We start from the raw sequence: 25,188 nt of genomic DNA, 5'->3' as shown, positions 1-25,188 counted from the left end.
CGACGTTCGCATTTTAAAAACCCTTTTTTGGAAAAATTTACCAATGAACTTGACTTATTTTCTGTGAAAATTAAAACATTAAGAGTTAAATATAATTTATGAGGATCGAGAATATTATGCTTAAATATTTCAAGTAAATTATCATATAGTTTGGATCATTACGGTTGTAGGAATTTATTCCACGAAGATGTATTCATTCATGCGATTTAATAATATTCAATTGTAGTTTATATAATAATAATATTTAATTTAGTTAAAATTGATTATTCGGTATTAAATTACTTATATTATTCTGATTGTTACACACAAATTGTTGACCTATTGAATTTGAAATCTATTGAAAATAAAATAGTAAATATTTTGTATTAAAAAATTCTTTCTGATAATTTTTTTACATGAATATGAGCAATAGACTTCAAGATATAAATATAATATCCTTACAATACTTAAACTACAATATATTGTGAATAAATGTATGTTCCAAATTATAGAGCACAGAATATAAAAGGTTTTAAGGACCAGTAACTTAAGTTATATCTAAACTCAATGACTAAATTTTGGGTTGTAAATAATTGTTTGCTAAACTTATAGAATTTTGGGTTAATCTAAACTTATAGAGTTTTGGGTTGTAAATAATTGTTATAAAATAGTAGATATATACAGGGTGTCCCAGACCTTGATGTCAAGACGAAACGAGGCTCATAATATTGACCATAATTAATCTAAAAAAATTATCTCACGTTGTTTGGAACTTATGAGCTTTTTTGGTGTAACCTAGAGCTTTGGTGAAATTATGATCATATTATAGTTGATTTTTTCTAATTATCTTCATTTAAACTTAGGAATAGTAACTATGAATAACATTTCTAGGACCACAGTGAGAAAAATATCACAACTGCCCCAGGTTTTCAGAAATTAAGACTTTTTGTTGAACTATGATTTTTTTAATCGGTTTTATTTGAGAGACCCTCCTTTGATACAAATGTGCTAAAGTCTGTTGGCAAGTTTCATCAAAAATGAGGATTGAAAATTGCAAAAAATGTAGGGTAGGGCGGGGCTAGTTGAGCAAATTTTTACTTAAACGGATGTAGCTCCTCAATGAAAAGTCTCAATAAATTGCTATACGGCTTAATGGATTTGTTGTTTATCACATAACAAAAGTGTTAATACTAGTTTTTGGTAATAAGTAAAATTTAAAAGCTACAGCTGTTTGAATGCAAAAAGTCAAGTATGCTCAATGTACCCCATAGGTGGGGCAAGTTGAGCACTAAGAAAATATAATGAAATTATAGGTTCAATGTCGATTAGTGATGAAATAAAATAAGTTTTTAATAACTAGTTCTATATTTATAGTCTTTATTGACAGAGAAAACAAAACTTATAGTAATTTGCTTTGAATAATTAACGATTAATTAACTTAGAAATTATTTTACCATTATATTCAGTATTTTGTTTAAAATCATTATTTATTTATATCATTACTCATAGACTTAGCTTAAATCTTAAAAATAATAATTAATTTCTGGAAGTTAATGGTAATTGTCTTAGTGACAGAACAAGTTTAGCAACTATGCTCAACTAGCCCCAACTCGGAATTTCAAAATAAAAGTGAGTTTATAAAAAAACCGTGAGAATTATACCCAGAATCTCTGTGCATATTAAAAGTACTATAATTATATGAAAGAATAAAATTTACCTGGTTAAAAATAAATAAAATTTGACTAAACAAGACGAAAACTCGTGATGAATTACGTTTTTACTTTTTGGTCTCCAAATAAACAAGACGCCCGTGAGCCTCACTCATTTGTCCAGCGGCCACTAGCAATCGCGGGATGTTTATTTCTCCCAAACCTCTATCTTTCCGCCATATAATGCCTAAACGGACGGTGAATAGTTTTCGAGATATTTCGATTGCTCAACTTGCCCCTATGCTCAACTAGCCCCGCCCTACCCTACTTGATAATTTTGTTATTGAAAAATTTTGAGTAAAAAAATAAAAAATTCACGGTTCAACAATAAGTCCAAATTCTTGAAAACTTTGAGCAATTGAGGTATTTAGTAATGTTATTCACGGTTACAGTTCCAAAGTTTAAATGAACAAAATTAGTAAAAATCAACCACAATAACCGAAAAAGGCCATAATTTCACCGAAGTTCTACTTTGCACTTAAAAGCTCATATTTTCCAAACAATATGAATTTTTCTTTTAGTTTTTTTTCAGGACAGTTACGGTCAATACTATCACCCCGTTTCGAAGATAAGCTCGACAACTTGTATAAGTGCAAATAGTGCAATATTTTATATGTTATCACATATACTCGTACATCCAATGTTTAAAAAATATAAATTTTAATTAATAAATTAAAAATTCAAAATAAAAATTTGTTTAAACTAGTTAGTTTGAATCTAGACAGCTATTTTAATCCTTATAAATTTACCAATTTTCCAATTGAATTGGGAACATAATAAAGCAACATTCAAACAAATAATTATATTTATAATAAGTATTGCAAAATATAATTATTAGTATTTACTTTCTCTTACTATATAATTTGTTTTCACAAAAATCTTTCATAACATTCGTCAACGTTCTATTACCGAATACCCTTTGATGACTTCCGCACAATCTTCAGAAACGTTCAAATATAAAAAAAAGTATTTTTTAATAAAAGGAAAACTACGCAAGAAAAAACAAGCTTAATACAAATATAATAAATAGTTTTTAATGTAAGTGTCCTCAAGCGATGCAAGTAAAAGCATAACAGATACATGAAATATTGGCATTGTCGTGTATTATTATCGGTTATGTGACATACTCTGGAGGAGTGTTTTTTGAGGTCTTTTAATCCTCGGGTCGCATCCTTAAGATGTTATCATCACTGATCCCTGAGTTTGTATACAACATTGTCCTTATTATCCCGGTGCTTTGTCAACGTATTATTTGATATTTTTTGCCATTTATTTATTTTTTCTCTTGTGTACTTACGCGTATTCGGTCGGCTGGCTTTTTGGAGCTTTACCTATATCTGTGACAAAGTTTTTTCCGTCTTTCGCATGCGCTCATACTTCTGCATTAATATTTTATCCTACAATGTCTTTGATGAATTTGTCGGTGCTGTTACGTATTTTAAAAGAAGGCAACTATTGCTGTAAGTCTGTATTAGATGCTATATTATTTTTAAAAAGTTTGATTGATATTAAGATATTTAGAAATTTTTATTTCAGATTTATATTTAAAATTTTGTTGCAGAACTACATAGTTTAAAATTTAATTTAATTAACTTTCCGTAGAGTAATTTTTGCCTATCTTCATGCTCTATTAATTACTCTATTAATCATTTTCAAAGGTTCTGAACATTTTGGAATATCTTAAAAAAAAAAAAACTAATGTACGTGTGTATTTATGTGTGTGTAGTGTCTTTGTATGTACGTTTGGATACAATCTTTAGTTCACGATTTCAGCCAATTTAAATGATTCAAAAAACATTCGATTAGTTGACAAAGATTGGTTGATTGATTCGCAAAGGCAGGTCCAGCCGTTTCAAATATATATAGCATAACGTGCATAGTGATTTAGTATTTGAAGAAACGGAGCATCCGATTAGAATGATTCAAAAAGCATTCTACATGTATTGATAGAGTGAAGAATTGGTTACATTTTTGGAAAGCAGGTTTCCAGCGGTTTCGGACCTGCAGAAAAAAGCTCCAAACCTAATTTTAATAATATGTACATATTTTTTTCTATTTCTTTGAGTTTCGTTTCAAATATTATAATGTTTAAAATTACAATACCGTTCATCGTCTAATATAAGCTCTTATATTTTGTTTATAAGTTAGAGTATTTATAATATTCTATTTGAGAATGTTTAAAACAATTATTATTATTCGTTGATCAATTTTTGTTGACTGTTGATTATTTTTATTCCTAGAATGTTTAATTATGGTACGGTACTAGTTCAGATTTGTATTTAAAACTTTGATGAAGAACAAGTTTTATTGAACAGTTGTTCGGAAATAAAGGTCTTCCTTAGGAATAGATAATTTCCTTCATATTTTTTAACTTAACTTACAAATTTTACGATATAATAGCTAAATTATTCAACCAATGTTAAACAGAGTTAACACTGTATATAACCTTGATGTGGTATCTCATCAAAAATATTTATCAGCAAAGTTGGAATAACAATTTATTTATCTCTCGTAAAATTGCTTTTATAATTTAATTTTTTTAACTGTTTTATTTACTAGATTTCATTGTTTTTCCTTTATCGGAGTAAAGGTTGCTCCTTCTACTCCACCCACGTGTCAGTTTTTATATAAGTTATATAAAAAATCTGGAATATAATCTAAAATTAACAATACATCTTATAAAACAATTAAATAGCGTATGCTTAAAAAATATATTAATGTCTCGTAAACTGAACAACAATGCTCCTCACCAAAAGAACTAAAAATGAAAGAAAATACTTTTGTTTTGGATTTTCAAACTTTGCCCAATATCTTCGATACCAACGCCGTAAGAATCAAGGTGATAGATGGTTATGCATCTTTTTCCCTCTACTTTCAAATATTGTTATTTTTCACCTTAACTTTACTTGTTTTAGAGACTTCGGTGGTGGACCTTCAAGCCCCGCAGAAGAAACATACTATTGATTTAACACACCGAACTATATTCTCAATATTTAGCCATGTTCATAAAAATTTAGTTAGTCTGCACCAAGTAACACACTATAGCCAAGCCGTCTATTAAAAACTTCGAAAATTCTCATAACCTTAATCGTTCAATTAAAACTTATATATTATCCACTTTATGATATCTACGCAAGACTCATCACAAAAAAGTATCGTTTACTGAAAAAAGTCTAGTAATTTAGCCAATTTAAAATAAATTTTTCGTTCATTACCCATCATCAATGTCTGTCATCCGAGCTATTGTGAAATGTCTTAAAAATCCGTTTGCAGTTGAATGATTCAATGAACATGTATTACGGTCTGTCGGCGAGGTACAGTTACAATGTCATCGAGGATCTAGAAAAAAAACGCTTTTGTTATGACCATGTGACATATTCTATAATAATGGAATCGCATGGTAATTCAATTATAAACCGATCACGACCAGCGTGCATTCAATCAGAAAATGTTGGGAATTGAACATATCGTATACTGTATGTTACGCGAATATATAATGGGATTATTATTTTCAAATTTATTTGAAAAATATTTTAGTATTAAATAGGATTAACTATTTTTTTTAAAATCTTCAATATTATTTTGTCTAATATCCACAATTATGCCCGAAGACATATTTTTATCAAACTTTTTAGTGCATTTATTCCACGCAGATCAAATGTAATAGAAAAATTAGTGGTGTCCTGTCTTAATAAAGCAAATCACTGGAACTCCCGTACCAGAATTTAAATTTTTTAAAGAAAATATTTTTTTATTTTAAAACTTGGAAAATATTTGATTTTTGAGAAATGATTTTTTTTTTTAAAATGGACTTTTTTGGAAAAAAAATTCTTTTGAAATATTCTGGAAATTTTTTGAACATTTTTTCAAAGCAATCGCACTGCTTGCTTTAGCTGCATTAACACACTTTCGGCGGGCCGGGTACTGGTACTCGATTTTAGGATTGTCATTCAACTGCGGGTGCGGGTATTTTCGGGTACTCGGTCGGACACGCTAGATGCGAAGAGCGAACGAAATTTCTTACCATGAGCGCTTGCAACGCTAGTTTTATATTTATTATAAAACTATATTAAAATTATATTTATTCTTTAAAATTATTTTCGATACGTAAATACGTATATATTACATAAATATATGGTATTTTATTAAAGACAATATGTTTTACGTCAGCATTTTTGGTAAACATACTATTTCTTTTAATACTATATTATCATTTATATATTTTGCTTTTATCTTTGTATTTATTGCGTTTCGATAATTCATATAATTTAATTTTGAAATATAATGTTAAAAATAAGTTATTACATTTTCACTAATAATCGAACGTAGCTTATAAAACCATATTATTATTTATGCAACTAACTAATAGGTTTGTCACTTATTTATACACCATAAAAATTAAGTTCGTACAATATTACAAACAATCGAATTTTCAACGTAAAACTCTAGATTGTATATACATAGTATGATTATAAGTGATATAGGTACTTTATACATAATTGGAGAATGGAATTACTTTGTCTAATTTACGTACCTGGTAAGCAGCAGGTAATTTTATCAAATACAGTATCCGGCGAGTAATAAAACTAATTCATTAATTTACTGTTGAATGACGAATTTTTTGCAATGTTTTTCAATTGTGCTTGGATTACAGGTAATTTGAAAATGTACGATATGATATTTCTCGTATATTATTATCCAATTTCTTCAACGGAAAAGAATTCAACGGAATTAAATGTATTTAATAACCTTTTACTTCCTATTACCTAAATAAATCCTCAAATATATATATATATATATATATATATATATATTCTAAATTTTTGCATTCATTTAAATCAATTATCATTTATCATGAATTCTGATTGCGATAGTGAAGTATATGCTGACAATTTGTCTAAAGTATCAAATATTGGAAATCCTCATGACTTCGATAGTGATAGTGATAGTGACAATGATGACTTGTTTCGTACTAACCGAAATATAGTTATGCCAATTTCATCAAGAATTAATTGCATTTTTCATTTCATTGTCTAAACATATGCATCATAGCGTAATAATATTCATCTTTATTTGCAAATATTTTACCTTCAGTATTGTTAGTTTTACCACATAATAACTTAATATTATTATATTATTTAATACTGCGTATGAGTTTAGGCGTATTGTACGTAAAAGACTTTGTTTCATGCCATGCTTACGCATTCGCACCGTTCTAAAAAACCCCGCTACGGGTGTAACTTAGCCTGAAATCCTATCCGCCGAAAGTGTGTTAAGACAAAATATGAAAGCGTGTAAGCGCCCCGTCGCCGTCTAATGGACAAACGATGTTACGGAACGCATAGAAATGTAAACAAAATTGATACACATTATTAAAATCTCCATAAAATATCTGATAATTTGATGTGCATATGTCTAATGATCATTTTTGACCGCCAAATGTCATTTTTAACTTCCCGTAGTTATAGTTATAATTATAGTAGTGGTAGTTATAGTAATGGGCCGAAAATCGAAAATGAAAATTTTTGCATTTCTCGACGTTTTAAAGGTTTCTGAACATTTTGGCATACCTTAGAAAAAATGGATGTGCGTGCGCGTTTTTTTTTTTTTGGAAATCAAAAGTAAACTAGTGGGGTGGGTGGCATCATGCCTTAAGGCAAATTGCTGGAACTTCCCGTACCGTAACGAAATGTTCGAGGAATACTGAATGTTTTCAAATAGATTATTATAAATATTATAACATTGTCTAATATTTATAAGAATTATATAAACTGAATTGCAAAGTTGAAATTATTTGTTTCAACAAAAAACTAACTAGCTGTAAGTGGAATTCTGTCTTGAGGCAATTATGGCATCGTGCCTTGAGGCAAATTGCTGTAACTTCCCGCACCGTAACGAAATGTTCGAGGAATATTGAATGTTTTCAAATAGATTATTATAAATGTAGTAACATTTCTAGAATTATATAAAATTATTATAAAATTTTGAAATATTTTATAGTCAGAATTATAAAATAAAATCTGAAATATTTTCGATATACAAAATACGAAAAAAAAAAAAAAAAAAAAAAAAAAAAAAAAAAATTGGAACAAAATTTTTTTTCCAAAATCAATTATTTTGTTAAGACAAGCAGAAAGTTCTTTGAATCATTTAAATCGGACGCTTAGTTCTCTCAAAAACTGCCATTTTTTACATATTTAGCTCCGTATCTTCGAAATGGCTGGGCCTGCCTTTGCCAAAAACTAATAAACACTTCTCCCAATCATTACTAATTGAATGTTTTATAGATCATTCAAATCGGATACTCCGTTCTCTCAAAAATTCGATTTCTATTTTCCGCACTCTTTGCTCCGTATCTCCGAAACGGCTGGACCTGCCCTTGCCAAAAACTAATCAGCTCTTTTCCCTATCAATAGGAATCGAATGTTTTTTGAACCATTCAAATCGGTTGGTCCGTGCGCCCTAAAACGTGACTGGAAATTTGTATCCACACATACATACACACACACACACATACACACACACACACATCCATTTTTTCTGAGGTATGCCAAAATGTTCAGAAACCTTCAAAACGTCGAGAAATGTAAAAATTTTCAATTCTGATTTTCGGCCCATTACAATAACTTACCCTACGGGAAGTTAATAAGATTTTAATTTTAATTCTGTAATAAACAAATAATTTCAACATTGCAAATCAATTTATATAACTCTTATAAATATTAAATATTAGTCAATATTACAATATTTATGAAAATCTATTTGAAAACATTTAATATTCTTTGATCGTTTTGTTACGGTACGGGAAGTTCAAGCAATTTGCCTTAAGGCACTATGCTATAAACCACTAGTTTTTTGTTTTTTTTACTGGATCTCACGCGCTTCGATATTTCGTTTCTACGCAGCTAACGATTGCTTTGAAAAAAAGTTCAAAATTGCCAAAATATTTCAAAGTATAAATAAAATCAAGTTTTCCAAAAATATCATTTTTTTGAAAAATTTTCTAAACCTCAAAAATGGATTTTTTTTCAGAGTTCTAGAGGAAAATGAAACCTTTTTTAAAAAATATTTTTTGGTGCGGGAAGTTTCAGCAATTTGCCTTAAGACACGATGCCATGCACCACTACTTATACAGAATGTCCTATAATCGCAATTTTGGTACGAAGAAAGGCTTGTTAAGATGAAAATGAGTTCAATAGATTTCTAATTTAAAATCTGTATTGTGATCGTTATCACATCGAATGAGGTAAAAACCTGGTATGCCTATATTCCTTATAAAGGAATGACTGCCCCTTTCGACATGCATAAATCCAGGCACAGCGATCCGAAGTGATTGATGGGAATATAACTCTTTTAAACGGTTTCAATGACTACTGGAAAGTGACCATAAATTCACTTTACGGCGTATAATAATTTAGTCCGAATATAAAATGAAGCATGCGAAATAATGCGAATATTTTACTACCCCCCTTCGATTCTGTATTTGTGCAGAACACTTTAAACATGATTTGAAATACGTTTACTGACTACATTTATAAAGCAATAAAGTCGAATGCAATTTTATCATACTTATGGATGTAGGTATGTAATGATGCAGAATTGGTCTAACATTCCTAATATAATCGTAAAAATATCAGGATTCAATCATGAGGTATTCAAAGTATTTTAAGGATTCCGTAACTCAAAGAATTTTATAGAGATATCTTATTGATATCGTATTGTTTTGGCTCGTTCGCAACGATAGCATTTTTTCGAAATTAAAATTTATAAATCTAAATTTATAACTATAGTAGTAGAGGGCTTAAAGGTCCGCGGGTAGAAAAGTCAACCACTAATATCTCAAAAACCAGTGAAATTAGGATTTTTCCAACAATATATAAAAGTAGCGGAAAAAAAGATGTGTAACCAGCCATAGCCTTAAATCAAGCAACGACGATATCAGAAGATAAACGGCCATGTTTGAAAATCTATAACAAAAGCATTTTCTTTCATTGCAAGTTTTTTTTTGGTGGCGGGGGGTGAGCACTGTTGTTTGGTTTAGTAAAGTTAGGAATTTTTCAACAATATTTAAAAGTATCGAAAAAAAGTGTAACCAGCCATAGACTTAAATCAAACAACGACGACATCAGGAGATAAACGGCCTTCTTTGAAAATCTATAACATAAGTATTTTCTTTCGTTGTTTTTTTTGGTTGTGATCACTGTTGTTTGGTTTATGAGACCTTTACATATTATTTAAGTATACGATATTTAATTTTTTAGTAAGAAGTATTCTTATTTGTATGTTAGATTCAACAGATTTTTTTTATAGAGCTTCTGAAAAGCTTACATATGGGTGAAGTGTAAATAACTAATTAAAACTTTTCTCTGGCAAAGGTGTAAATAATAAAAAAATAGTAAATAAAAAACTAAATTAAGGTAAAAAAGAAAGATAATATAATAGTTAAATATAATTAATAATAAAATATTAATACAGATAATATAATAGTTATTCCAACTCTGCTGATGAATACTTCTGACAAAATAGCAGATCAATATATACAGTGTTATCTTTGTAAAAAATATGTTAATGAGATTTTTATTTCGCATTGGTTGAATAATGTAGCAAAATTAAGACATTGAATCTGTTTGCGCATTGGCTGTCCCTTTTTACTCAGCCTGTAGAGTGGCATGACAAATTTTACAAAAAAAGTAAAAAAGAACACATTTCTATTTTTAAGAATTAACTGAGAAATTTGTTGAACATTGTTTGATTGTTGTACGTTTGATATGTATATGTTGTGATGTAGTTCATTTGGTTTAAACCAGTGATTCCCAAAGTGGTCCATATAGACCCTCAGGGATCCAAGACAACTTCCAAGGGGTCCACATCAGCGGGAAGGAATTTTAGACATCCACGTGGGTGGATCACAACACACCTTGTTAATATCTATTTTTTTCTTAATATTCTTATATTTATTAAAATAATGTAATTGAAAGTTTTACTAATGTAAGCTCCAACTCCAATATTATCGTATTTTGGTACCATATGATGATAATTGAGTACCAAAATAACTCGACGGGCAATTCAATTATATTTTCCTAAAACTGCTTCTATAGTCTAGGATGTTTTTTACTATTATTTTTTCTGACACAATAACAAATACAAAGTACCCAATTGCTCGGATTGCATATGAAGGTACTACAAATAACATGAGCACAAAACTCGTATATACGAATGAGTGCACAGCAGCTGGCGATGGAGACACCAAACGAAAATATTAAATCGTCCATGACGACAATGCTTCTTCTGCGGTGCTCGGCTATTAATTAATTTTTATTTATTGTTTAATTAGTGGTCGCGTTTGTTTGTCTTCTATACGCGCTCGTCGCTTTTATCATAGACTAAAAGCCGGTCATAGGATACTCAAGTACACATCGGATTACATATTGTTTGTTTTCTTTTTGTCCAGTGACTTCTTGTCTAAATTTAATATTAGCCATTTGCTATAAGATCTGGCCATTTTATGCCAAGAATATAAGATTACTCGCTTTTTCGATAAGATCTGATAAATTTATGGCAAGTTTCCTTACTAAATTTAAGAGTTTACACCATTTTCTAGAAGATCTGACCAAATTATGACAGCTTTGTCGATTTTAGAACTGATTGCTAATCCACGTTGCTATCACCGGACCACAGGGCCATAATCTGGTTCATATGTTTAAAAATTCAAGATTCAGAATTTATAGCAATTCATTTTATAATTACATTAAATTAGCAAACAAAAATTCCTCTATCTGAGTTATTTCTGCTTGGGAAATACATTTTTTTAATATGCTGAATTTTAATTACAACATATTATGTACAATTAACTTTATTGGCTTAAAAATAATTAGCTAAGCTTTGATTAGAATTTTGCTCGTTTTACTTATTAGCTTAAGCTACACACAGGCATACACATATAGATTTTTGGAAGGCGTAATATCAAGTAACAAAGAATTTTGCATCTTTTTTGTTCCATGTATTTAAACATTGTGTTTTGGAACAATAAAGATGTGAACATCTTTATTATTATCTTATTATTTTACTTGATGTTGCGCCCAAGAATCTAATCATAATTCCAACATCAAATTTAACTACTCTCATCATATATACTATATATGAATATATAAATAAACCTTAGCAGAAAGAATCAAAGCAGCCGCTCTTTACATGAAGCTAACATAACAAATCCATAAATATAACAAAAAGAAAGTTTAGTTTTCGAAAAAATAAATTATTGCTATTACATTTTGTATCTTTTAATAATATCTTATATATATTTTAATAATATCTTATAAACTTGTTCATAATCTTACTATAGCATCATAACGTTTCTGAAAATTTCAATAAAATATCCGATTTCAATTTTATAGCAAATGAAAAATAAAAAAAAATATTTATTATTGATTAATTTTAATTATAATATCCTAACTTTTTACAAAGTTGACTTCGTGCTCTTAAAAAAATTTAAATGTTTCAAAAAACTTATTTGGGATTAATCAAGGAAAGTGTCTGCTACAGAACCTGCTAAAATAAATATATTTTGGGTTTAATATATCTATAAAAATCTATGTAACACTTGATGAATCGTGAACACAACACTTGTTAGACCAATATTATCAGAAGGATGAAATTTCAATTAAAAATCGGGCGTAAAAATCAAGTTATTTTGAATTTATGTATTGTTGAAACTTTGGTAAATTAGAAAAGTAAAAATCATTTCGATTTGCTAACATCAAGATTTTGTCTTGATATATATATATATATATTATTTAAAAGTTTATGATTTATATATAACAAATTCCAATTGTTGTCTAATCCAGATTTTTTTGAGAATCTCCAATTTAATAGTTTCTAAATGCAACTGTTCTGTAAACGAAAATCATTCTCGAATCCTTTTGTTTCATATATAGTAATATTTAAATCGTTTTATTGCCGGTAGTAACTCTAGAATTGCATTTAATATACTATAAAGATAATATATTCTAAACCAGTAAAATTTAATGTTCGTATCATTGTGAAAGATTTAAATCTTTCGCAATATCAAACTGTCTAGCCAAAACGTCATAGCTTCTGATTTAACTGAACTTTTACATTCAGTAATTTTGGTGACAAATGTGTAAATATGAGATTTTAAAATGGTACCCAGTGGTAGTCATTTTAGGTGTGAACATGCATGAGATAAAATTACAGAACAGTAAAAGTAATTTCACATTATATGTTGTTTACTAAATCTAAAGGATTAGTTCTTTTAATTCTTCTGGGTTTATTTGATGAGAGCAAGTCTTCGACGAGTTGGTTCATATGATCTTCTAGTCTGGTTTTGTACTTAGATGCATGTCTTCTGATTTCTTCTGCTACCGTGAACTTATTGGAGTTCTGGTGGATCAGCCAATTTGGGACATACTTGGGCGCCTCTAGTATTTTATTAATAATCTTATTTTGTGTCCTTTGCAAAATGTTTATATTGTTTTGGCTAGAATTTAACTAAGTTAAAGTCGAAACTACTGGTTGGAATATGTAAATTATTTTAAAATGGGATATATAAAATGAGTAATTCTTACATCAATTGACAACATTATTTCAAAAATCATAGCTTGATCTAGAAAATGTATGTCTCAGACTCATTTTATTACTTCGCACTCAATTAGAAATTGGACACCCAATATAAAGTTATCTCTCTGAACAAATAAACCAGAAAATAAAATACATTGTATGTAAGTGTTATGTTCTAAAATCAATCATTTTCCTCTTTTTTGAATAAAATATTCACCGGCTTCATCTCTATCAATTTTTTGGAGTTCGAGACGTAAAACGAAAGTGCATTGCGCGAAGGGTTAATTTAAATCAGACTTGCGCTGATTTGTATTTGACGCGCTTGAGATATGTTTTAATTTTAATACTGGAATGAACCAGACTACATGTGATATTCATGTACAAATGTAATTGTAAAAATTATCATCATCACGGTTTTCTTGCTTGCTTCTCTTCGTAATTGAATTTATAGCTAGCTATTACTAACACCCAAAATTCATTAATAAAATCATTAAACAGTTACATTTATAAATCTTCAAGTGTCATGACATATCAGTTAAATATCTTAACTGTAATTAATAGAAAAAGTTTTTACTAAAATAATAGTATACCTATATAAAAAAATTTGATTTTTAATTTCATTCATTTCATTTGATTTTAACTGTCTATAACTGTATATGTGCCTTCATGTAATTATGTTTAACTTTACTTTTAAATTTTTTTTGTTCGTATATAATAGAGTAAGGCTGGGCTCAAAGGTCCAATTTGACTTCGAACAATTATATTGTGAAAACCAAACCAATTATATCATAACAAATATCACATATCAAACAAACAACTATCTGCCTATGTTTAGTAAAACTTGCAGCTAACATATCATGGTAAAAATCTGTTTTTTGCTGTTTTCGAAGATTTTGTACCCTGGTTCTTTTTGTAACAAAAAAGATAAAATGGGGCGGCCACGAGGCAAATAGATCCAATGTCTTTTTAATTTTAAAGGGATTTTACGAAACAATAACTAACTGCATTACTCAAGCAATGCAAAATATAAATTTCATAGGTACATTACATTTTTTACAGAGATAACACTATATATAATCACTTTAATTATTATAACTACATGTTGTAAAACCTTTTAAGAAACAACGATGGACATAGACAATCGATTCAGTTAACAGTCAATATTAATATTAAAAATGTTAAAACGCATTTAACCTTTTTTAGCTTGAATATAACATTTATTTATACTTTTTTCTTCAACGAATATATATTTCATTCTTATGAAATATATACATTCACGTTTTTTTGGAAAAAAATACAATTTGTGGCGTTTATAAATAATAAATATGTATCGTTGTTCAGAAGCTTTGCTTGTGAGAACACCCGAATTTCGAATATAAAATCTATATGTTATAATTCTGTATTTATTTTCTGAAATCTATATAATCCGCATTCTAATTTTATATCACTAAATTTAATATTGGGATAATATGATTCCATTAATTTAGCCCTGGACTCTCAGATAATAATAATATTTAATAATACATTAAAGCCAGTAATAGTAGGCACAATTTATAAATTATTACTGAAATCATAAATAAACTCTGCGAGTGCAAAAATTATTGGTTGAATATGAATTACATTAATAATAAATCGATGTTTTTCTTTCTTGGTAACTGTATAAATGTTGCGAGTTACTTTGAATAATATTGTAACGTTATTTATAAATTTGCATAATTTAAACCTTTATTTACAAATACCTAATGGATATAATTTCTAAATAACACATTTATATTCAAATATCAGCTACTTAGATAATTTCGTATGTATAGCAAACATGAGCGCCTCTGTCTTGAATACATTAACCCGAATTGTTCATTTAACCATGGACTGAAATTCATGCCGCCCACATAAGTCAAAGTCCAGAATCAAATAGTAAAACGATTCTTTATTTCCATTTTTTATAACTATTTCCAACTATAAAATAGTTTCGTGCTTTCTGAAAGCTATTTATGCAATATAGCTGCGCTAAATGTACGAGTATACATATAATGCGCAGGATTTTGCGAAAATTTAAACTTCTTGCATTTGAAATATTCCTTAAATAAATAATCGAATGTAAAAGGATAATCAAATTCAAAGTATAAATGCATTCAAAGTAGGTATACAAATGGATTTTCCCATTTATAATTGCATTTTACTAAAACTTCAATATAATGCTAAATTACTGTTATACTAGTTGAAATTCTATTTAACAATATTTCATATATTTCAAAAATGTATTTATTTATTTATTTTTGTGTCACATTCGTTGCAAATTTATTGTCCTCTACTTATTTTTGATTTCCGCTTTTATCGACCTTAATATAACTTTTAAAAATACGTTATTTAATTATTTTATAAGATGTATCGTTAATGTTTAGATTCAAAAGTTTTTGTTGCATATCCTCTATGAAAGCTTGAACGTGAATGGGGTAAAAAGCACCAAGTGAACTTTTACCCTGGTAAAGGCGCAAACAATAAAAAATAATAAAGAAATTTCAATTAGGTTAAAAAAGCCATTTTATACGAAATAAATAAAAATAATAGTTATTCCAACTCTGCTGATGAATATTTCTGAAGAAATACCAGATCAATGTTATATACAGTGTTATCTTTGTAAAAAATGTGCTCATAAAATTTATATTTTGAATTGGTTGAATATTGAAACTATTATTTTGTAAAATCTCTTTAAAATTAAAGATTGGACATTGGATCTGTTTGCCACCTCGCTGTCTCATTTTGCTGGTGGAAAAGGACTAGGTAACAAATTTGTGAAAAACAACCAGTTTATTGTCTAAACAGCTAATTATTATTAATAAATAACTGATTTAATTTCATTTTTTCGTGATATGATATTAAAAATTATAAACAACTTCCAATGCATTAGAATGCATATTTTTAAATTTACCGCCTTATTACAATTATTTTAAATGATACATAATAATTATAGAGAAATCTATGTTTTATTGAAAGAATATGAAAATTAATAAATTATGATATTTTAAATAAATGGTTTGAATTAATATTTAGAATAATTATGCTACGTACGTTTTTTATTGTTTATTTGTTGACTTTGTATACACGTACACTAGTCATATACATTTTATGTTATCTTTACAATTTTATGTTATTTGATTTATTTCTACGTAATTGACATCGCTGATTTTTTTTGTTTCCTTTAATTTGAGATAGTATAGTATTAAGTAAATATAGGATGTATAAGTATTCTAAAGAATATTGTGAATTATTTATAAAAATAATCATAATTTACAGTTGCCATCTTGGTTAATCACCGCCATTTTTTAATTTAGCACAAAGGCTAATAACAATGAGCAGTGAATTAAATTCGCATCGAAAAAAATAATCCTGGACGAAATCGGTTGCGATCCCGTACACGCACGCAATTGAAATAATATTAAACATTTCTTTTGTTGCACTGACATCATTACATATAAATATACATCCCAATATGCAACCCCTAAGGGGTGCGTTATAATACAAATAGTTTTCACTATTTTCATAATGGCTACCTCAAGTTTTTTCTGCGGGGCGCGTTCTGTCGATGAGGAACCGCCAAACCTGATAAACCAAAACTCGACTGGGAATTTATTTAATGCATATATATTTTGCAGTAATAGGGCGATAAGACACAGTGACGTATATATGGAATTTGTTATTTTATTATACGAATATGCAAATATTAGCTTAGAGATCGAATCCAAAGGTTCTTGCGTTTGGTGACTCAACCAAAATTTATTTTGATATATTACTCATATCTAATACAGTAACGAACACAAGTGATGTAATAATCGATATGATGTATTTGATAATAATAAAGGAACAACGCAGTTAATTTTACAATATCAAAATATTTATTGAGTTAATCATAAACATGTAAGCAAGTCAAAATTGAAAATTTATTTATTTATCTTTAGATATATTCATTCAACAAAATATTGATTTCTCTATAATCATTATTTATCATTTAAAATAATTGTATTTAGTTATTTGAAATCAATTCGATCCAATGATTCAATAATAACAGTTCAGGAAATAAAATATAGGGTAGAGCAGGGCTTGAAGCGTGAAAAGGTCCACTTTCTCAAAAACAAATAAAGAATAGAATTTTTAACGATACCATTTTAAAGTAGATGGCAAAAGGTGTGTAACTATCAGGAGATAAACGGCCATATATCAATGATATCCACCACAAAAGTTTTTTGTTATTGTTAGTTCTTTTGGTTTTGAGCACTGTTGTTTAGTTTGCAATACCTGTATATAATTTTAGGTATTTGTAATAAGAATAGCTATAGAGTAATATATGAATTTTTAGTTAGATCAAAAAGTAAAATATAAATATGTATATTTAAAATTATATAGAAAATATTTAAGTTAAATGTATAATAAGAGGAAGCCAATAAAAATATAAAAAAAAAAATTTAGGTATACGTTATTTGATTGCTTTTTAAGATGTATTGTTATTTTGAAGTTAGATTCTATAGTTTTATTTATATAATCTGAATAAAAACATGTAAGTGGCGTAAAAAGGGTCAACTAAACCTTTACAATGGCAGAGGTGTATACAAATAAAATTATAGAAAATTATAATTAAAAAAGTAAATTAACTTAAAAAAGCTATATTGCAACAGATAAATTAAATTAATAGTTATTCTTACTCAGCTGTTGGATATTTCTGACAAAATAGCAAATGAAGGTTATATACAGCGTAAGTTTTGTAAAAAAAAAACGTCCATAAGTTTTGTATTTTCACAATTTAGCTAATATTTTGTATTAATTCTTCAAAATGAAAAATAAGACATTGGAACTGTTTGTCTCCTGGCTGTCCCATTTTACACCGCCCATGGGTCAAAAAAAGAACAAATGACAAATTTTAAAAAAATAGCAAAAAAATAGATTTCTATAATTAGTAATTAACTGACAATTTTATTGTACATAGTTCTATAGTTGCTTGTCTGATACGTGATGAAATGCTCGTCTAAAATAGTGCATTTGGTTTAAACGGTATAATTACTAAAATTCAAATTGGACCGTTACGCCCCGCGCTACCCTATATAGATAAGTTTATAAATATTGCATGTTAGAAACACACATTATCTCGGCGAATATAAAATAGTTAATTTTTTTACAACTGGATCATTCAATATTTATTGTTTTCAAGTTGACTGTTTATTTAATGTAAAAAATTGAAAAAATACTATTGTTAACTCTTCTAATATAACCATCATCAACGTTCACATAAATATTTAAATAAAATATATAAAATATTTTTTTGTTTAAAAACGGTGTTTTTATGACAAATAATGAAACTCTGACAATATTTGTTAAATTAATCATTAATCTGTTAATAAAAAAAATTACAAGATTATATATAAGTTTGATAATTATGAGTTGTATCAATATTGTTATTATTTAATTGAAAAGTTAAAATAAGAAAAATGTTATGTCAAAATAAAAGTGTACAAAACAGGTCCCATCGTTGTTTTATTATATTGAAATGTATAACGAGTTGAGTTGTACGTGAAATCCATAAAATTGGTATAAATTAAATATTTTGTCAATTATATGCTTTAAACTATCCGTTTTATTTTCACTTTAAATCCGACGAATTTACCCAAAGATTACCTATGTCAGCGTGTTATATCCTCTGCCGACACGCCATAGCTGCCGGCATCGAAAACAAATAAAAAAGGCACGCCACTGTGTCCAGTACCTACCGATGGGTGAAATAAAAAAATTGTCGCAGCAACGAAACATATGTAATAATAACAAGCGCACACGTCTGTCTCCGCGTTTATATGGTGATGCGTGTTTGGGTAGCGTTGCAGCGTTCGCGTGATTAGCCATGCGTGCTAATTTGTTTTGGAAGGATTATCCGTGTACCGTGTACCGTGTACGGAGGCCTGGACCGGCGGCGGCGATTCTGCTAGGCTCTCTATTCTATGATGCGATCCGAACCGTTCAATGCGCTTACGCGATCGCGGCGAACGTGCTAGCTAAAGCACACCGAGGGTGAGAGAAAGCTCGGGAAAGCTCATTCGCTTAATTAAAAATTTGTTATGACGACTTAAACAGCTAAAATTATAAGTACAAGTACCAACTGTAGCAACTTTTTGAAAATTGTGAGCCATTGAAGAAAAGAATTGAAGAGCCCTAGAATCCTTCGCATAAAATACAATAGGGTTGAACGGGGCTATCTCAAAAACAAGTAAAGTACAGCATTTTCAACGAACTATTTGAAAATAGAAGCCAAAAGATGTGTAAGGAATCGTTCAAGTTTTACGTAAGCAGATTTATTACAATTATTTACCTCCCCCCCAATCCCCCTTGTCAGCAAAAGTAAGCAAAGCTTTTACCCCCTACCCCCATGCTTACGTAAACATTTTGCAATTAATGTATTGTTTTTTTTAATATTGTAATTATTAGGTTATAATTATAATTTTAAAAATAAGAAAATAGATTTAGGATGTAGAGATTTTACTGATATGGTATTCAACATAGAGTAACAAAATTATTATAATCTTACGAACATAACAAACTTATTTTAAATTTTTGATACTGGCAAAGAAATTGTAAGGTTGCCATTCGATAAAAAAAATAAAAATACTACCTATGACGTAATCATCATCCAGACTCCCCTACCCCTCATGTGAACCCAAAATAAGCAAATCAACAACCCCCCCCCGCCCCCTCTACGTAATACTTGAACGGCCCTAACCACCCATCATATTAATTCTTACGACGTCGCTATCAGGAAATAAACAACCATATACCAAAATTCGTAAGAAAGTATTTTGTTTCGTTAGTAGTTTTTTTAGTTATGAAATTTTTTATTTAGTTTATGATACTTTTATAAGTTGTATTGTTATTTTTGAGTTATATTCATCAGGTTTTCTTATAGGGTAGAGCGGGGCTTAAAGGTCTGCGGGTAAACCACCACCGATATCTCAAAAACAAATAAAGTTAAGAATTCTTTAACAACAATATTTGAAAGTGCAGCGAAAAAGATGTATAACCATCCATCGCCATGATTCTTACGATGTTGCTATCGGGAGATAAACGGCAATGTTTAAATATCCATAAACAAAAGTATTTTCTTTGGTTGTTAGTTTTTTTCGTTGTGAGCACTGTTGTTTAGTTTACGAGAGCATAATATAATTTTTGAGTATACGTTATTTCGTTTCAAAAGATGTATTGTTAATTTTAAGTTAGATTCAACAGATGTTAATATCCTCAAATGCTTACATGTGAGTAGGGTAAAAAGGAACAACTGAACATCTACCTTCGCAATGGTGTAAAACGATAAAAAATAGTGAATAATAAAGTAAATTAAGTTAACAAAAGAAATTTTACAAGAGATAAATTTAATTAATAGTTATTCCAACAATGCTGATTATTATTTCTGACGAAATACCAGATCAGAATTATATACGGTGTTATCTCTGTAAAAAATGTACTGAAAAAAATACATTCTGCATTGGTATAATAATGTAGTTATTATTGTGAAAAATCCCTTTAAAATTAAAAATAAAACATTGGATCTGTTTGCTACCTGGATGTCCCCTGTCATCCCGCCTATGGGGCAAAAAGGACCAGATGACAAATTTTTGCAACACATCAAAAAATATATTTCTACAATAATAAATTAGCTGGGACTTTTTACTGAACCGAGCAATTGTTGTTTACACTTGATTTGTATTTCATGTTGATATGATAATTGTACTTTATATCAATAGTTCAATAGTTTTACTTACTGGATGGTATACAATTTGCTTTTTGTGAAGTGTGTATATCTCTACTCTTTTCTATTTTTCTATATTTCAAAATGCAAGGCAAATCTCAATGTCTTCAATGACTTGTCCAATACCATATTTGACAAAAGTTGTAAGAATCTAAAATACACAAATATCCTTGTCTTTTTCAAGTACTGAAAAAACCGAAACAGGTAGCGAGTTCGCAAACCAGATAATATTCTGTAAAAAATATGCTACAATTATTCTGCGTAAATCCCAAAAAATGAGGTAATACCCAAAACATAATATTATATACAAAAGCGGCAAGATTTGTTACCAAATAGTACAAAATATTTCAAACATTGTTTGAAGGTAATTAAATATTTATATTTGTATTTGAAGAAAGCAGATACTCAAAAAATCCTCTTATCTCTACTAAAACTGGTGTCTAATGATGTGCTTATTTATAGTGAGTGTATTTAAAATATGTTTGACCAAAACAAGGAACGCTGGCACAGTCTTAATCCTCTGGGGTGTATATAAATATCTCAATATTTAACAAACAAATACTTAAATCTTTTGTGAGCTATCGCCGTATATCCCTTTAATCATTACCTGTTAGAATAATTTACAACAGGTAATCCGTAACCGACAATGTGATCAGAGCTTTGGGACCGATAGTCTTCATTGGTATAATTCAAATAATTATTATATATTGAAAATAGAAATGGTAATTACATGTTTCAGCTTCAAACAGATATTTTAAATAATTCTTCATCGATTGGATTAAAAAATTCTGATCAAGTCGTGGTGGTCAGCTCGATCATTGCAATTCTCATTCATATTAAGAAAAGTGTTCTTAATTTTAAATAATTACAATAAATTTTTAATAGAAAGTCTGAAACCATAAACAAATTTCGGATAAAAATTATAAATACATATACAATCAAAGTTTGCAGTCAAATATCATATAAAATCCATCGTTGATTTCAGTGTTTAGTGGTGCTAACGATATGAAAAGAAATGAAAACCGTGAAGCTCTTAGTATCTTATACAAAGTATGGCATAAAAAATCTCATAACCGTAATGAATAAAATTTAAAAAAAATCCAATTTGGTTTGGATTTAAAATCTTAATCTATTTTGGTTATACTATTTTGATAACATATCCAAAATTGATTTTGCTTTCAAATTATAAGTTATATTGTTTTCGTTGACAATATTTGAGTATGATGATTATTAATATGAAAAGTGTGTCCAAAACTTTTCTAAAATTAAGGGCCATAATTTTTCTAGTTTCGTACCAAGAAAACAGGGCAAACTTTCGATTCTTATGTAGCGCCTGCTCAAATACATCCAGAAACGTCGGATCGCTTTTTGAAAGATATTCATCTAAGAGCTTTTGTATTGATTTGTTGTGTTTGGATTATCCTGCACTCGCACTTCAAGGGTTAATCCTTGCAAAAAGATAAACCGCAAAACGTGAATTAATTTTAGTGTGAGCAAAACACATTCAAAATGTAATGTAATTGTTGTGAAAAATTAGTTATATCAACAACATGAAGAAATATGATTTCACATTTTAAAAAATGTATATAAATATAATTATATATAAAATTATTACCTACTAATTATTATCATGAGTTCTACTTTAACTAATAAAATAATTTGTACTAGCCATGTGAATTTTTTTTAATTAGTTTACCATTATATTATATTTTTAATTAGGCATTTATTAAGAACAAGAACTCTAACAAGATTTCCTTATCTATGTCTAACAATATTCAAAGCTTAAGAAAGATCAACAATTAATTGCGTCAAAACTAAGCTTTCACACGAGAACTAATCAGCATACTAATATCTTTCAAATGGTTTTTAAATTTTTAAAATCAGTTCAGATTTTTTTGCAAAAATATGAACAAAAAATTTCGCACTTTTACACTTTTTTGCTAATTCTAAAAAACGGCTATCATTTGCGATCATTTCGCAAAACTAATCAACGTGAGTCCTTATAGAGCTTCATCATTCATTTTAGTGTTAAAATATTAAAAACAGAATGCCTTGAAACGTGAAAAAACATAAAATTACCAAATTGAATTATCTAGCAAAAACAAACTTCTTCAGCAAGTTAATAATTCATACTCATCATTATGCATAAAACTATTTTAAATTTTTCAGTACATATATATTATTTGGGCTTTATTTATAAAAGCATTATATTTTTGAGGTTCCACCTTTTGCTTCTAAAGGAATTAGAATGCTTGTTATTTTACATTAAATTTAAAATTATTTCACATGATTCATTTTAATGTATAATGTAATAGGGCTTTTCCGTGGTTTTAGTGCTTAAAGAATGCGTTTTCCTAGTAGAGGTTCGAAACAGCCTGATGTCAAGCATTTGGTTTTCAACTTACAATCGAAATATGTTTCGTGTGAAATAGCCCTTCCTCGACTTTGCTGCATCAAATTAAAATCTGTAGTTTCAGAAAAATTCTAATTATAAAACTACACCAAATAGATATAGGCCAACCGTTGAGTTGTCTTTTAAAAAGCCACTTAGTTAAGAAGTATCATCACAGCCGCTCAGAGAACTCTAGTTCTAATTGCTGTTCTATTTAAGAAAAAGTAAATGATAACTTTTGATTAAACGTATATGTTGAACATATAGGTATAATATTATTACGTCACAAATAATTCAGTCTACGAAAGGAGTGTGTATGAGTAGGTACCTTATAAAAGATAGCAGGGATATAACCAGATCACACAAGAGCATTTTGAAAATAAAATAAAAATGGTCCATTGTTCTCAGCCCGCAAGCCGTCCAATCGTTCATCCCTCTTAGCAATTGCCATGGAGTCTCTGACTCAATCTTCACAAGGACGCGAGATGCTTGATATTTATTAGATATACTTTCTCGCTTTGATACATTTGTTCTCGGGGTATAAATCCCGAAAATCTCCGGCTCGCAAGAGAACGGGTTGACTATAAACATCATTGGGATCGCTTTCTGGTTTTCAAATAAAAACTGGCGTTCGGATTTTTTATTTTCAACTTTTTTTCGTTCGACTCGCGGCCATTTTTCGTCACGATTTAAAATATTCCCGTTTGAAGTTTTATGATATCGATAAATTAAAAAATAAATATTTAAAAGCGCGCACGTAATGTTATCGCAATAAACGAGGTGCATATGCATGTCGTACAGCTATTCCAAGACGCTCCTACCTATTAGCTACGCGCGTCGGGTATATATTAATACATCTAAATAATAATAAAGACGAAACGTATAAAAAAATCCAGAAATATTAAATTTTTACAGCCCATTCTTGCAATGCTTAGCACGAAAGACTCTTGCACGACACTCTTTATCGCATTAAATTTTCAAGCATTTAAGTGCAATTTTATAATCAAATAATTATTTTAAACTTGAAGATTCTTATATACGATATTATTCTTATTATATATATATATACACACACACACACCTATATATATATATATATATATATATATATATGCTCTGGCAGAGTGCACGATAATGCAACAAAGGGTTAATTATGCAACTAATTAATTAGTGACGGTTTACTGATAAAGATTTTGCATTGCATTATCACATCGCATTGCCCAAAATGTAGCTACCTTCGGTTGAAAGCTTACCAAGATTTTGGTATTTAGAGTCTTGAAACCAATGTGGACCTACGGCATTGGTCTTCGGGGTAGCGCAAGTCAGACCAACATTTTGCACAGGTCACGAAATAGCTTTCTTAAAATATATTGTTCCAAATTGGCTGATTCACCAAGAGTCCCATATATATAGTAACAGAAAAAATCAGAAGATTTGCATCCAGGCACAAGACAACACTGGAGTACTATCTGAATAATCTTGTAAGAGACTTGCTTTCCTCAAACATCCCCAAAAGTCTTGTTAAATTTATAGTTAACATCTAGTTTAGATTTATAATTATTTTTTCTTCCATCTATTTTTCGGACATAAAATGACTATCACTGGGTAGCATTTTAAAATACAATCTTACACGTCAGTCATCAAAATTACTGAATGTCTTTCCAGGCAGTTTGTAATTATATCGAAATAAAAAAAACGACCAAAAGTACAAACAAATCTATGTTACAAAGTAAAAATGACTATCTGAAAAT

The sequence above is a fragment of the Ctenocephalides felis genome, unplaced genomic scaffold, assembly GCF_003426905.1.
Source record: "Ctenocephalides felis isolate EL2017-DRISC unplaced genomic scaffold, ASM342690v1 CF-g0.4_SCAFFOLD_01170, whole genome shotgun sequence".
Classification (NCBI taxonomy): domain Eukaryota; kingdom Metazoa; phylum Arthropoda; class Insecta; order Siphonaptera; family Pulicidae; genus Ctenocephalides; species Ctenocephalides felis.
The sequence above is the reverse complement of the archived record's forward strand: the minus strand, read 5'-3'. Positions refer to the sequence as shown.